Here is a 15,102-nt window from a genome sequence, read left to right on the forward strand (position 1 = left end):
GTTTGCGTAAGCATGTTCTGCAGCATGAATCAAATTCCAACACATCTCAAAAGCAAGTTTTGAGGCATCCAGACTACAGATATGAAACATAGAGTAATGTGAATTCCTTTGGTACTACACAAATATTCCCCCCAAAAGCCTTCCAAAGAGTTTGGACCATGAAGTCTAATGATTTGATAGGGAGGCTAGCAGGCCAAACAACTTGCATTCTGAATTTAGAAAAGAGAGACTAATTGCAAGCATCTAAAATTTAACCCAAGAGTTGGTTTCCTAAAAAAAAGCTGCATCTTCTGAAGACTCTTGGATACTCTTGTTTGCACAGAAAAGATATCAGTGTGTTATATGGAGAAAAGTAAAAAATATTTAGTAATATGCAGTGAATTAGATTCTACAGTCTTAATTAATATCTCAAGCAGAATTGTTCAAACACTAAAAAATGAGATGAAGAAGAGATATTCCTGAGGGCATGGCAATGGATGGAAGTCTCTGAGATTTAGGATAGGACCGATAATCTTTTTGTCCCTGTGAAACTCATCTGAGCAGTACACATGTGAAATTCTTCTCTAGAGTAACTGACCTGAAACGGATAATCACTGGAGTGCTTGTGGCCCAACAAGAGTCAACTGTGTAGTTTATAACTTTTGAAGTAGGTCTACTGGCAGAATTTTGCTCTAGCTAATATGTCCTGTGCAATAATTTATTGCATTGCTCTTCAAAAAAGAATTTTCAAAACTATTTTGAAGTACTCTGGCAAGGTAAAGGAGTCATAACCTTTGAGTAAATTATACTTTTCACGCTGAAGAATGGTGTAAAGTAATCTTCAGGTTAATTATTCTTTGCAATGCAATACACTCCTGTTTGAATATCATTTACATTTTGTGATTATTGGGTTGAGTCAAACATATAACAACTTTTAGCATTACAGCATATGTGTTAATAAAAATAATACTGCCTTTTAGGTTGTACTGATTTAAAGTGGTATGTTTTTCCTTGGATAAAATGTACTTTTCTTACTGTGTGCATTCAAAGCCCTCCAAACAGCAATTATCTTTGGCTGACTGATTCTAGGAATTTTCCTATTACGTTCCAAATAAGAATTTCTTCATTGCCATTTTAAGAAATAAAGGTACTTATTCAGCACGAAACTTTAGTACATAAGTCTCCCTAAGTATATGCTTAAGTCCCTCCTGAGTTGGGAGAGAGGTTAAGCAGATGCATATTCTTAAGTTCTAAATGATTTCAGAGGGACTTTCCTTTGTCTTAAGTTTTCAACATACCTGTGGCATACTCATGGCTAAACATACAATATGAATACAGGTGGCTTAAGTTTGGCCTACGGCTGGCACAAAAACAAAATTTAACATTACTTTTAAAGTGTTTTGACTAAAATCCAGCAAAGCACTTAAGTTTACACACAGTGCTGATTTAACTGTCTCAGTTTATAGTTACACTGGTGCAATTTCCTAGCATGGATACAGTTTTGCTAGTATTTATCTTGGCTTAACTTAGCAAGACACTTTAACAGAAATGAATGCCACTGAAAGTCATGGAAGAATAGGGCAAACCTGCAGCAGATAATACCAAAATTGAATAAACCGAAAATGCAACAGCTGGAGGGGCATAAGTAGTGGAAAATATCTACTAAATGAAAATATTCAGTTAGCTTTCTTCAAATGCACAATGAAGCATTCTGGAATTTTAAAGTCACATCACTATCTGTCAGCATATAGACATACTAAATGACTGAACATTAACCCCTAAATACTTATTTTCTAACTGTACTTGAAAGTACAAAATAAAAATATTCTATTTAGTATTTTCAGTGATCTCTACTATGTCTTAAGTAATTGCTATAATTTTCTATACAAAATACTACTGCCAAAATTAAGAATAGAAGTTTAGCCTCTAGCAATCCACTATCAGTTTTCATGGATACCATAAAGAATTTAACAACTTCCCTTTTTGTCATATGAACCATAGCGCCAGTGACTCTAACATTAAGTAGATTTCTCCACTTACCAACAAACGAAGCCCTGTGTTGAACTATTTCTGTTTGGTTGTTTTTGTGGGTTTTTTTCAGTTGCATTGTGATGTTGCTGACTAAATCTAGTAACATCACAACGTCTTACTTGTGCTCAGGCTCAGAAACTTTGCAACCTAAACTTCAGAACTAAAATATTACTATTCCAATAAGAAGGGAAAATCTAACATAATATAGTCCCATGCCTCACAAAACCTCTATACATAGTACTACTTCACTTCAGATGCACAAATAATTGATGCACTGTACAAATCAGGCCTGCAACTAGGTTTGCCTTCCAAACTGTGCTTCAAACCTCGTTACATTTAATAGTTCCGTACCAAAATGCCAAGTCCCTCAACAAAAATTCTGGCCAGATTTACGTACTTCAAAAAAATAGTACTGAAACAGAGAAACATGGAAAAGTGTAATATTAGAAAGTTCTAAATTCAAACTACACTTCAGCTGCATAAATGGGAATTAATCAAGAACTGTGATGGTGAACTTCTAGAAGAGTTTAAGAAGTGATATCCATTCCAACAGTGCTGTGTCATGTTGCTAGGCTTAATTGCAGCACCTTGTCTCTATCAACCGAAAAAAATATTTGCTGTACTGTTTGCGGATAGTGCTGGCAACCATTCTTCTGCATATCCTGCATTCCCACGCCCTGTGTGGAGTTACGTATAGCAGAGATGACACGTGATCCCCTGGACAGTCCAGATATACTTCTGGAGAGCTAATCCTATTTTGCTTTAACACAAGATACAGTGGTAGTGACCATGCTGATCTAACATGTTAAGATAGATCTGTAGAAGTGTAAATCAGTCCTAAATTAATACCAATTTTTTTTTATTTTGTACCAGATGGAGGTGGGTACAATTTTAAAAGAAAAAGAAAAAAAAAAAAAAAGAAAAAAAAAAGAAAAAGAAGAAAAAAAGAGACTTCTGAAGTACTTTGTGAAGCTTGCCTTGGTAAAGACTAAGGAGAAATCCAGGGATCTTGTCTGCAGAGAGAAAATTGTCTAAATTGTCTGGAAAAACTCGTTGACCCAGTCAGATTGTGTGAAGCTTGCGATAAAATACAGCCCTAGGCTCCTCTGCCTTATGCACTTGTGCATCTTGCTCAGAACACATAGCTCAATGAAAAAACCCACTATTTCACTGTGATAAACACAACAATAGAATGGTGTTTGCACATGCATGCATGAGTTGCTCTTCTTTAGGAGTTCTGGAAATATTACATTCAAGGTTTGTTAGGTGTAAATTTATAGACACTACACGCAAAGAATTTTCAGGTATCATTCAATTATTTTAAGTAAAATAATGAGTCCACCAATCCTACAACAATACAAATTAATCAAATGAGAAAAAATAAAGAAATTAAAGCTGAGCAGTGAGACTGATGAATTCACAGGTAGAGAAAACGTCTGCAATGCATATTCAAGAGCCTGAGTAATTAGACTCATAGAATCATAGAATAGTTTGGGTTGGAAGGAACCTTAAAGGTCATCTAGTTCCAACACTCCCTACCATGGGCAGGGACGCCCTCCACTAGACCACGTTGCTCAAAGCCCCATCCAACCTGGCCTTGAACACTTCCAGGGAGGGGGCAACATCTCTTGGCAACTTCTTCCAGTGCCTCACCACCCTCACAGTAAAGAATTTCTTCCTAATACACAATCTAAATACACCCTCTTTCAGTTTAAAGCTATTAGACCCCTTGTCCTGTCACTCCATGCCCTTGTAAACAGTCCCTTCTCCAGCTTTCTGGTAGGTCCCTTTAGGTACTGAAGGCTGCTATAAGGTCTCCCTGGAGCCTTCTCTTCTCAGGCTGAACAACCCCAGCTCTCTCGGCCTGTCTTCATAGGAGAGGTGCTCCGCATGATGCTCTGATCATCCTCCTGGACTTGCTCCAACAGATCCATGTAGAAAGATTGTTAATGTGCCCTTTATTGTATATCTATGAAATCTTCTTCACTAAGAAATCAAGTACATTGTTTTTGTGGCTCACTTTGGACAACAAAAAATTAGGGAGGAAAGACGGTCCTGTGATTTAAAACATGGAACAGGAGATAGGAAGTCTCTTGAATCTTGTGAATCTCTTTTTGAACACTCCCAGGTCACTTCCAAAAGCTGGCATCTAAATTCATACTAGCATAACTTCCAAGGTGGAGGGATGAAACTAACAAAATTAATCTGATGAAACTATACTCCTTAAGTCATGATATCTTGTTTTCTTTTAAATTCTGGTTTATATTTGGCAGTACATAATTCCTACATTAGTCCAAATAATTCCAAATAAATAATTTAGTAATTAGGGTATTACTCCCATGAGTGAGACTGGATGAGCCCATAGCAATTCTCAGATCAGTAGTATATAACTACAGTATGTATTTGTAACTTTCTGGCAGGATCTAGGTAAAGTGCCACATAAGTAAATATTTTAAATAAAACTCTGTTTCAACTGTTTGTCCTAAGGTAGCACTGCAATTAGGAATGATCTTCACTTACTGCATTCTGACCAAATATGAGTCTAGGTCAGTTGTCCTTTGGAACAAACATGCTAAGTGATACAGAGCAGATGAATAGCAGTGGATCACTGTGATACACAGAAGTGACAGAATATGGTGAAGATTATATATAGCTTCATTTTGCAAATCCTTTCAGATTTTTATGTTTTCTTATCTTAAGGTGATGAGTAGAAATCTATAGAGATGGAGATATATATATATATAGCAGTTGAACCATATTGAGCAATTTTAGTTGGAATTCTTTGGAATACAACATCAACAATGAGCATATAAGGAAGTCTGTGTAATAATCTTATCCTATGAATCCAAATAACATAAAAAAACCAAGAAAAAGCCACCCTGTCTACCTTGACAATAGTGTAATAAATTATTAGTCAGGCACAACAACAGAATGGAGGACAAGAGTAGAGAACATTAGCTTGAATCAAAACACTGATGAGGCAACCTATTTAAAGTGATCTAATCTTTATGTCTCTGAAAATATTTAGTGCTCCTCCTCCCTCAGGCTTTGTTTCCCTGCAATGATTGCAATTGTTCGCAGATAGAGATGCAATCATCTCTGCTCTCACCCTGACCTGATCCTTAACACTTGAAGTTTTAAAAATATTTTGCTCAATAAAGCACAGTGATCAAAACTTCTGACTCTAAGACATTCATTCTATCAGGATTTTATAACGAAAAGTTATATAAGATCCTTACCTGAATGCACATGGATTTGACTGGAACTTTCTCTTGGGCCCTCTAAGATGTGATTGTGCGGATGGAAGATCCGTTTTACGTTTATCCTCTTGTTTCTCTGAATCTGCCAATGAGCCTGTGAAATGGGAAGCATGCCACATAATTAGAAAATTATCCGCTGCCAAGTTTCTATTACTCTATGCCTTTTCTAAAAGGAACAAAACATATACCATACTAACAGTACTTCAGACAGTTAATACAAGAAGCTCTCAAGAGTTTTCAGCAGTCTTCAACTTAAATAACAAACACTAGATAGTTTATAATATGGTAGCTAAAGCTAAGCCTTTTAAGGAGCACATAACATTTGAGTACTTAGTATACAGCACTAACAGTGAAAATCATAGTAGAACAGCTGTTTCTTAGGCTGAAGACATTTCTCTTTAGGCTGAAGCCCAGCCAGGTTCCAATCCCCTAAACTAGAGCTTCAATCTTCATAGAAAGTTGTTTTTCTGTAACAAGCATATTAACAAGAGAAGACTTTGGCCTCCAGGCTCTCATTGTTAGATTACTCTTTATATTCGATTGTCACAAAAAAGACTTTTTACAAAGTAAAAGATCTGAAAGATAATATCAGTGGAAATGATAGAGACTGATAGGAATCCAGGAGAAAGTCCATAAGATATAATTTAGGAAAAAAAGTAGCAATATTTTGTAAAATCTCTTCAATGTGAAAAGAAGGAAAAGAGGATTCTCCTTATGAAAATTCAGTGGAAAACTTTTAAGGGCTCCCAGTTCAAAGGATCTTTTTCTGCTTGAAATACTCAAGTCATTAATATTAAGCATTGCTTCTGTACCTCTTTGAGGAATTCCAGTGTTACACAGGTGCTAGTTCAACACACCAAGAAAGCTACTTTGATGACTTTGTCTTTCAGATAGCTAAGTCACTGAGGCCCATATTCTCCTAAGTGCTGCTCCCAAGGGTGCAGTGCAGCACACTGAGAACCACTGGAGATAGGACTGAAAGGTGCATCCTTTTCCAGTCCCTGGCCACAGCCCTGTTGTAACTGGTGAGGCAGTGCTGGGACTGCTGCCAGATTTTCTGAAAACGGTGTCAGGAAATGAAGCTATTGTTTCCATCTCAAACACAATTCAATAATTAGACAATGAAACCCATACCGCTGTCAATAACATTTTGGCCAAAGGTCAGGAAAGTGTCTGGTGAGAACATTGTAAAAGGAACTGAAAATATGTCTCCAGGTGAGAAGGAAAAATCCTATTCCTAGCTAAAGATTATGTGTAGAAAACACATCACAGAGTTATGCCTCAGCTAACGCTATATGAACTGTGACAGACTATCTTGTAGTACATTCATGCATGTGTTTTGAGTTGCATCACTAAGGAAGTATTCACTGTATCTACAAACAGATGATTGCATACATTGTATCAGAGACTCCAGGCAAATTACTCAGTACATTTCTAACAAGCCATTAATAGGTATGGATTCAAAAAGCTGAATTACTCCATAATAATTATTTGCTGTTGGATTCACCTTACCATCCTCTGTTTATTTACGGTTATGTAAAGTTTACCATCACCAGGTAAATTAAAAACAGTTATCTGCTTTCCACCAGAATGATTAACATGTCTCAGAAAGTACCAAAATCACATCATTTTTCTAACAATATTCAGCCCCGTGGCAGTTCATGAGTTCTCTAGTACTGGGCTTTCCCTTAACACACCAGGCTGTCATGGCTCAGCTGTAGAGCTTGAATCTGGACAGAGAAATCTTGCTTTCCAACCCTTATCATCTTCACTGTTGATGCCAAGCTGCACAGCTTGGCAGGTCACATCCTACACCTATGACAAATGTGGGAACTGCTCTGTCTCCCGTCCCCGACAGTGTGCAGTGCTCATATTCCATGCTTGCAGTCTGGAAGCCACTAGATGACACAGCATAAGGTATTTTCTTGATGCTTGGGTACTGATAGTGAAGTTCTGCTACGTTCTTGAGCTGTTGTCTCATGCTGCTACTTACAATGTGTCTGGTATTATTTTCAGTGGTCCTGGCATGCTTTTTAATGGAAGTCAATTTTTGCAAAAGCCAGAACTTCCTGAACCTTTATCTTTTTTTGATGTTTGCTAACTAAATAGGGAGGCCATTATGGAGTACGTGACCCATATCACAATGAGAAATTTAATTTCACTCTGTTCTTAGAAATGCAGAACTACTATGGGGGAGAATAACATCAAAAGTCACTGTGAACTGTATGGTTCTGAAAGGGAGATTAGAAAAAAGAACTCACAATTTAAAAAAAAAAAAAAAAAAATCCTTCCATCTAGCATTAACATATTCAAGGAAAACAATAAAGCACGTTCTTAACCAAACTTTGATACAGGTTTACTTTGCAGTATTCCACATAACTATACACACATTCACACCATGTTTCTTAAAAAAAAAAAAAAACAAGTGAAAAGTAAAAAATGCAACTGCCAAAGGAGGGTTATTTATGTTCAAACTGTACTAGAGAAATTAGTCAAGGGCAATTCATGCATGTGAAAATATGATTTCTAACACTGCCAAGGTCGATAAGACCTTAGGGAGTAAATGCTAACCATACAAATCAAAGATGCCTGGAGGCGGTTTTGAAGATGACTGGCAAGGCTTTAATAGTTTTAAAAAGGCTGTTAATAATCCAAATGAATAAGCAATGATACAAGACAAGCAAATAACTTGTTTATGAAAAGAACAAACCACTGCTAGATTTCTTTCTCTCCATGGATTGGATTGCCCAAGTCCAAAGTCATATGCTTCTCTCCTACATTTCTTTTCTGTCCCACAATTCCTGACATTATACCCACTTAAACCAGGGAAAGCAGTGGCACTTAATCAGGCTGTTTAAGGAGAGTCCGTATGGTTCGCGAGGTTTTCACTTAACTGCCTGAGCCTACCCTGCCATTTGCCCCATGATTAGGTCCCATCCAACACTTATAGTAGGAGTATATTCACAGAAGTATCTGATTCTTTCTCTGACCTGAAAAATTAATAAAGAAGCCAACAGTCTAAATGAATCTGAGCTGCCAAATTAGTTTGGTTATAAAATTTTAATAAAAAGACCACTTCAGTGACCAAAGTAGTTTCATAGGGGTATTTCACCTTTTCCCAAGATGTCTAAACAGAAATTACTTTTATATGAAAATGCATAATGGATACCAATTTATTTATTTATTACTGTTTTCCCATGGTAGATGAACAAAAAGCAAATGGCTTTATTTTGTTGTTTTGTTTTCAAAAATTAAAATTTTTTATTTTAAGACCAGACCCTGAACTAAGAGAGTACTTTTGACCAGCTGACTCCAGGCACTCCTTTGGTTGCCACTGTTGTAATATATAAACATCTCTTAAACTTCAAGTTATCTTTTCAAATTGGGTAAATTAGAACACACACATTTTCCACACAGCTTAGATATCTGGGATACACATCTAGTCAAAGACAGCTGAAATCAAAATGATTTTTAAAACAACTTTTTTAGAAAAAACTCAATTTGAGTCATTAAAAATAGCATGGATTACTAACAGGATGAGCTTGTTTCTGAGTCAGACCCTCCAAAATCTAAACAAAGATGAATTTAGAATAGAGCTGGCAATTAAAACTCACTGTGTATTTATTTGTTTCTATTAATAATTAATTGTAGTTTTTTTTAATATTCCTGTATTGTGCTATTATCTCACATTTTAGAAAATACAATCCATTATAACATCCTGATTTTATTATTGAAGAGATTCAAACCATTTTTTACGCTGCTTCTGTGTAGGTAACCTGTTAAATTGCCACGATCCCTTTCATCACAAACTCTTCACTTTCTTATGCTCCTATTAAAAATGCCCATGGCTCTTCCAATCTACTCTTTTTGATCTTTGCTTTTTAATAGCTCTTCCATCTTGATATCAGAAAAAAAGAGGTTGACTAGATATGCAGATTCCTCTGATTTAGGGATAGGGTAATTAATTCAGAACCTCAGCATGAGCAAGCAGCAAAAGTCAGAGTAATGAGAAAACCAGGATGCTGTGGAGAGCAAATGAAAGTAGGTACTTAGGGACCAGTTGAATACAGGGAGAAGACTGTAACCCAAGTCATGCGGCCAATTTAAATCTGTTGGAAAAGGGTGCAGGATGAAAAGAAGGAAGGCAAAGAGAGGAGCCATCAGCCAAACAGGCAAAACTGCTGCGTTCTACTTCACAGTTATGACTCTAGGTAGCAACTGGGTAGAAATTGAGCAGATGATTGTGGAGTGTGTGTATCTGAGATGTAGGAGGGCAAATCTCGTTGTTAATCTTGATGTCAGAGACACTTGTGTTCCTGCATGACTCCTTCCCTTTTGGCCTTTTAATCTTTCTCTTTTTTCATTAATTTCCTCTATTCCTTGGCCTCAGGGCCACTCTGGAGTCAGAAATTAGAGAATTTGATTCAAATTTCCAAAAGAGTGTAAGGACTTTTGATCACACAGAAGCATGGTTTAAGCAGCAAGGGTGGCAGTCATCAAAAAGTAAGTGCCACAGACCCCTACTTTTTTTTTTTTTTTCCCCTCTCCTACACAGATGTGCACTGGCTCTCACTCCTATAAGACAATGCAATGAACTTAAAGAGGAGGTTTTCACAGTCCTCTCACTCTGGAGAGGGTAAGAGTGCTGGGTAAACTGCATGGAAAATACAGATGGAAAATACAGTAAGACCCCATTACACTTATTACAGTCAGTGGTTATCCTGGCAAATTTCCTGGCCAAGACAAACCAGAAGCTCTACAAGTGGAGGAGGACTGTGTTTGTTGGCTGACTTTGGAAATCAGTTGAAGCCAGAATATAGAGCCAACAGCAGCTGTTTCTAAATTTTTTTTTTTTTTTTTTTTTTTTTTGAATCTCAGCACAGCACGCAAATAATTTATTACGGACTTGAACTGGAGAAGCCAAGTATATAGTATTGTGGAACTGAAATGCAAAAAATATAATATTTCAGGAGGCCTGTAGCTGGTAAGTTGAAACTACTATTTCTGTTTGCATTCCATTTTCTGTCTTGGTCACAGCACTCTTATATCCTTATATATTTAGCTTAAATGCTCAGGTATTGCTTCACATGCACTTCTGTGGCTATTTTCAATGCATCAAACATGTTCACAATGTTTTATAACTACCAACAGACTTTACTGCCAGCAAAATTAGTTTCTGGTTTTTTTGTTTATTAGAGAGCAATGAAGACTTCTGTCCATGGATGCATCTGGAGTTTGCTGAAACATTTTGGCTAGTGTTCCCAACGTATTCTCATAGAACTGATCAGCTGCTGTAAGACATAAGTGCCACTGCTCCCTGCCAGCACACACCATTTTGAAAGGTAGAAAGAGTGAAGTTGTACAGACTATCGATGATGTAAAAGTAATACATAACATACTAAAAGAAACAGTATCATACTTATATGAGCCCCCCTGTAGTTAGTGGGGGTTGATTGTCATGGTTTCCCTCAAACCCTCTCCTCAACTTATTTCTGATATCCACAGTTTTGATAGGCTTTCCCACGGGGCATGCAAGGAACACATTGCTCTCCACATATAGGTCAGAGGCCTATAATACAAGGCATCTTCTTTAGAGACGTTTTTAATAGCGCATTAATTCCTTAGCATGGTTACATTACCCCACCTTCCAAATGGCTGGCAAAATCCAGATCGTCGTCTTGGAGGGGCAAAAGCTAAGTGTTAAATGAGGTGGTCCTAAATGCAGAGTTGATTGCCCAAAGAGTCAGGCAGAAAGACAGGTATTTTCAAAGAACATTTATTGTTATGGTAGCTAATCTGAAGCGTTTCAGTTACTTTGGGACAAATTCAGGACTAACACAAGGAGAAAGAATCAGAAAAAATGTAATATCCTGTAGCTTGTTTTCTTATTGAAGACCAAAGTATCATAAAATATTTTATATAAATAGGTAGGAGTAATAAAACCAAAGGGGGATGACCAATTAAAAAGTACATTATTTTAAGAGATAAGAGGCAGATCACTTAAGATGATGTTTCAACCCATCTATGGTAATTTGTATTAGCTGAGGATTTGTCCCTAAATATTAAAATAAGAGTCTTGACACTTTACTCTTTTTTTTCCAATTCTAGACTTTAAAGACACTTTGCAGTTCAGCGGTACAGAGTAAGAGAAACTCTACTGCTCTACTCTACTTCTGGGTTATAACACAGCTGTCACCTGTACCAAAATCACTACACAATTGTTTGGGTTTTCTAAAAGATGGAGTGAAGAATAACTACCTAACTATATGCACAAAGGCAATTTTTGCTAAGTAAAATACAATTATACTATCCAGAATTTCTTTTGAACACAATTAGTAACAAACGTCCCTTGTTCTATGAAAATGTGCCAGGAAATTTTAATTGACTGTAAGTATCCAAGGTTGCCATTTAACACATTATTTGAAAGATGAATTTATTGGGCCCACATTTAACTACCATGTAACCTGCATTATGGTTTACAAGATGGAATGATTTTGTTTTACATGACAGTTATTGGGCCTACTTCTACTTGCAGTTATGCCAGTGAAAAAATTGGAACAAGTCCATTAAAATCAATGGCTCTAGTAAAATTAAACTCAATCCCACAATGCAATTTAATAATAATTGGTATTACAAACTAGCCAGTCTTCTGCTTCTCCAGTTGGTAGTGAGTGGAACCAAGCACCAGGTATCACGTACTTCTAAGATAAAAGACGCCTACATTAAGCCTTGGCCCTTCCACAGAGACCCAAGCTCATGTAACTTGTCTGACATGAGACACAGTGTGCTGAGACCACTGCATGCATGTATATTCCCTAGCACTTTGGGAGGACCTCGTCATAAAGATGTGGAAGAAAAGCGAGGAATTCAGAAAGGGATTTTTTATTACAACAACATTTACCTGCAAATCACTTAATAATTACAGATTCTTTTTATTAACATCAAAAGTTTTGAGACATGTTCTCTTATATGGTTTGAGCTTACCTTTTCTTGTGATTTCAAGGTTTTCCACAGCTTTCGGTCAGGCAGGACTTTGTCTTCTATTTCCTGACAGGGTTATTGTGCTATACAGAACAGCTTTTCTCCTAGCATGGACTTCTGTGTTTTTACTATTTCTTCAAATTCAGAAGCTCCAGACGTTCCTGAGACAGCAGTACAGATCCGGGCTTCATGGAGTGGGTCTGGTTTTTGAGTGCTTTCAAAGTAGATGTCCTAACTGGCAGTCTTTAATTCTCTGCAGTAGAACACCCTTGCAGGGTTTCCTGAAATGGAGAATCACAGCTTACACCTCAAGAAAAAAAAAGGACAGGTGATTAGCATGTGCTGTAATAGAAAATGACAAACATCATCCACTGCCCGCAACCAGTTTTCATGATCTCCAAATACGAAATAGTAAACACATAATAGGTAGTACTCAGGTGCTCTACCTAATAGAAGCTTTCTTTTTATATCAATCATTAACATTATGTATTTCTGTAATTTATGTATCGTAATACTCAAGTCAGAAGCCCAAATATATAAGATGACTACAAAAATACTAGTAAGTGAAGTTTAAATTCAGCATCTGGTGAAGGTATGCTCTAAGAGTCTAAGCTAACAGGTAGGGGTTTTTTTGTTGTTTTCTTCTCAACTGTTTTTCTAAAAATAGTAATTTTAATATATACTCCATTTGGAAGCTTTTGAACAGAACTAGATATACTGCGTTATTCATAATCTGTCCCATACAAATTGAGCCAAGCACTAGGTCACTGCACAAGCCACTGTACTTAAGTGCAGCTCTGGGCCAGAGACAGTGGGAATAGAAGGAAGTAGAAAATAAGATGCTGTATCAAGATAGAAGCACAGGGATTTTTTCCTCCTGATTAAGAAATGAGCTAAATTATTATTACTTTCTTGGGAAATTCACACTCCGAAGTGAACAAACGTAACCCAGTGACTCTTGTCCTCTCCCTTCTATTGTTGGTGTTGCATTACCAAATACTGTTCATTGCTTGAGTTTTTAGATTTTAAACTGTTGCTAACCAACAGCTTTACAAGGATCACATGGATGAGAAAACTAGTGTTTCCTTCCCAAGCCCGCTGACAACTGGCTAACTTGAAAAAGTATGTTTCTACCTATTACAGCACACGTACATGTTGATAGCTTTCAAATGATCCCATTTGTGTTAGAACTGGTAAAGTGATATTCTATTATTTCATTGAAAATAAAATGTATTGAGACATTCACATTGTTTTTCATTTTCTTCCGTTTCGATATTCTTTTAACTTTGATTTGTGCCATCTAACAACTAAAAGTTATCCAAAAAGAATTGTTGCACTTTACATCCATTACATTAAGATGATCTTTGTTTATAAAATGAGATTGTTTTATGAATAAAATAAGTTAAGAAAATATAGCTGTTTCAACAGCAACTTTGTCTGTTAAAAATGCAGTGATATAGCTTGAATTTCTCCACTGCATCTCATGAGGGAGTGAAATGTTTATTAGATGGTAGCATGCATTATTCTCCAAATCTTCTTTTATATGCCTATTTTAAGTATTCGATTATTGCCTGGCTAATAATAGGTGCTTCTTCAGTCAAAGAACAGACTAGAGAAGACAGTGTAAATTGTAGCATATAATTGTTCACTGACTGCCATTGAAAATGTTTAGCTACTACTGTATGACAATCTTTCTCTGATGTCTACAGCCACTGTTTCATGTAACAGCAATAAAAGCTGTGGGAATCAGGAAAAACCCACCCAGAGAGTAATCCCACCCCATTAATTTTTAAGTGCATAGAACACTCCAGGGGACAGGCAAGCCCACCTGGGGCCAGTGAAAAGAAATCACACTAGTCATTGATTTACTGGGGGCAGGAGATGAGTGGTGAAAAGGCTGTGAACCTCACAGTTCCATAGCCCTGCCTAGCACAGCTCGTTTCCTTCTGCTCCTTCACCTTGGCCACCACAGTAACCATACAGAGAGACATTTTGGCTGCATCCTACATTGAACACGTACAGAACTGCATCTGAATTGAATCCGGAAGAGGCCAAGGAAGCTGGTAGCCAGAAACTATTTCTGAGGCTGTGTTGTGTTATGGAGGAGGATCTTGAGAGCATGGCAGTTTGGTGAAACAGAGCAGGGAGAGGCTTCTGAGCCAACCACAAATGGATTAGCATGTTCCAGACACAAACAGACTGAAAAAAACCCTGAAAGCTGCACAGAAAACAGCAAGATATGAAGGAACTGAAGCAAGAAGTTACTCTTGGAGTCTGAAGATTTTGTCTTTCAGCATCTTCAGAGATAATCTTCAAGAGAAATGGATAACCCCCTTTTGAATTGAAAAAATATGTGGCTCAGTCCCTAGCCTCCAAAGATTTTCATCAGGTGATTGGAGATGGACCTATGTAACATAAACAGGAAGCATTTCAACTACTCTAGTTCCTCTGTAGTGTCAACAAATACCTCAGAGCTTGACTGAAGACTAGCCAGTCTCAAGTGACTACACAGGGTATTGTGGGACAGCAGAAAACGTATCTTTTAAGAGTGCCAACTCATAGGCTTGCCATGAATGTTCAAGAGGATGTTAATTTTCTGAACAACTACAGGTGCTCAAATCATCCTGCCCCATTGCTTCCTACCCCCAACCAGAACACTCACAAATTACTGTGGGCAATTTTGCAATAAGCCAATTGTGTTACTCAACCCTTTAACACTTAGAGAAGCCTTTTTATCCAGCAACAATGTAACAGGGAAGGCGCCAACAGATCCAAATGGGCTCTGGAATGATTTATTCATCCTAGGCTTCTAAGCCCTTTTTCCTCAGTATTAATACTAAGATTAATGTGT

At 37.1% G+C, this 15,102-nt stretch overlaps 1 long non-coding RNA gene across 2 annotated transcripts in view; it reads right to left on the reverse strand.

The window, feature by feature from the left end:
- LOC142603766 (uncharacterized) overlaps positions 1–12,509 on the reverse strand; it is a 108,476-nt gene extending 95,967 nt beyond the window's left edge. For both annotated transcript variants that reach the window (XR_012837655.1, XR_012837654.1), the window contains exons 1-2: positions 12,255–12,509; positions 5,250–5,364 (exon numbers count right to left, since the gene is read on the reverse strand). This is a non-coding gene — a long non-coding RNA (uncharacterized LOC142603766). The remainder of the gene's footprint in view (positions 1–5,249; positions 5,365–12,254) is intronic.
- Between the last annotated feature and the right edge of the window lie 2,593 nt (positions 12,510–15,102).

The sequence above is a fragment of the Balearica regulorum genome, chromosome 13 (assembly GCF_011004875.1).
Source record: "Balearica regulorum gibbericeps isolate bBalReg1 chromosome 13, bBalReg1.pri, whole genome shotgun sequence".
Taxonomy (NCBI): Eukaryota; Metazoa; Chordata; class Aves; order Gruiformes; family Gruidae; genus Balearica; species Balearica regulorum.